Source organism: Triticum aestivum, chromosome 7B, assembly GCF_018294505.1.
Source record: "Triticum aestivum cultivar Chinese Spring chromosome 7B, IWGSC CS RefSeq v2.1, whole genome shotgun sequence".
In the NCBI taxonomy this organism is placed as follows: Eukaryota; Viridiplantae; Streptophyta; class Magnoliopsida; order Poales; family Poaceae; genus Triticum; species Triticum aestivum.
In genome coordinates this window covers 692902268-692904042 of record NC_057813.1, presented here as the reverse complement: position 1 = coordinate 692904042, position 1775 = coordinate 692902268, and positions in this window count along the sequence as shown.

Sequence of the window (1775 nt, the reverse complement as noted above, 5' to 3'; positions counted from 1 at the left end):
CCGGGACTAAAGGCAACCCTTTAGTCCCGGTTGGTGCCACGAACCGGTACTAATGGGCATCACGCCCTTTAGTCCCGGTTCGTGGCACCAACCGGGACTAAAAGGTCCAGACGAACCGGGACAAATGGCCCACGTGGCCCGGCCGGGCCCCTGGGCTCACGAACCGGGACTAATGCCCCCATTAGTCTCGGTTCTGGATTGAACCGAGACTAATGGGCTAACCCGGCCTGGATCAAAGCCCTCTTTTCTACTAGTGGTACTAGATGCCACGTTTTATTTTTCTTCAATGCCGAATGCTCTTCTTCCATTGCCTTCCTCCAATGTGGGTCATTCAGTGCCTCTTCAACCGAACTAGGTTCACCTGTGGAGGAACAAGCCAAGCCAAACTTTGTTTTACAATTAACATGTTGAATTACCCCTTTTTGGAGACGAGTGTGTGGTTACACAGGCGAGACTACACCAGCCCGCCGCGCAGGAGATCCCGCATCTGATCCCGAGGAGGATGCGCCTGGTGCTGTTCCAGTGGCTGCTCCCGTGCCGGGATCTTCTGCGGCTTCAGTGCGTGAGGAACCAGCCGTGGGCGGCACATAAGATCCTGTGTGTGCTGCTGCCGCATCATTATGCAATGATTGCAGAGGATCAGCACCTGATCCCGTGCCCGCAGAACCCATCGAATCTGCGCAGGTGGGCGCGCCTGCTATCGGCTGGCGACGCGCATAGCAGCGGGGCCCGTCTGCTGGCCAGCGCCTCCTAGTGGAACGCGTGGCCGCCTCGGATTGATGCGACTCGGTGGCGTCGGGTTGACGAGTCGCTGCCGCCCGCGTGGCGCCTGGGGAGACGCCGCCGCTTCTCCTGGTGGGCGACGCGGTTTCTGATGCGCTGGTGCCATGCAGCAACGCAGATCCCAAGGCGGATGGCCTGGGCAGATGCTGCAGTAGCGATCCCGAGGCAGATTTGCTGCCTCCCAAATCTGGACACATCAAATATTGCCCATTTGAACTGATTTCTTGATCATTTTGGCTGATTCTTCACCATATTTGCTCATGGTTCCTTCGGCTCCATCAACACAGAGCTCATGCACATGGTTATGAGGATTAGTCAATGATGGATCAACACAATTATTATTCCCCCTTTGATCAAAATCGGTGAGATGAGAAGGCAAGAGCAGAATTTCTTGACGGAGTAAGGCACCGGCGTTGGGGTGGAGATCAGCAAAGGGAAACTTTGTTTCATCAAAGACTACATCACGGGAAATGTAGACACGGCCAGTAGAGACATCTAGGCATTTGACACCTTTGTGCATGGCACTGTAGCCAATGAAAACACACTGCTTAGATCAAAACATTAGTTTGCGTTTGTTATATGGTCTAAGGTTAGGCCAACAAGCACAGCCAAACACATGAAGGGAAGTGTAGTCTAGTTTGATATGGAGAAGTTTTTCTGTAGGTGTTTCATTATTGATGACACGGCTTGGAAGCATATTGATGATGTGAACAACAGTGAGGAACGCCTCATCCCAAAACTTTAGTGGCATGGAGGCACCAGCAAGAAGTGCTAAGCCAACTTCTACAATGTGACTGTGTTTGCGTTCTGCCGACCCATTTTGCTGATGAGCGTGTGGGCAAGACACATGATGAGAGATACCAAGTTCTTGAAAGAACTAGTTGAGCTTCTCATACTCACCGCCCCAATCAGATTGGAGGGCAAGTATTTTGCTGTCAAACTTACGTTCAACGAGTGCTTGAAAGTTACAAAAAACTTGGAACACGTCGGAA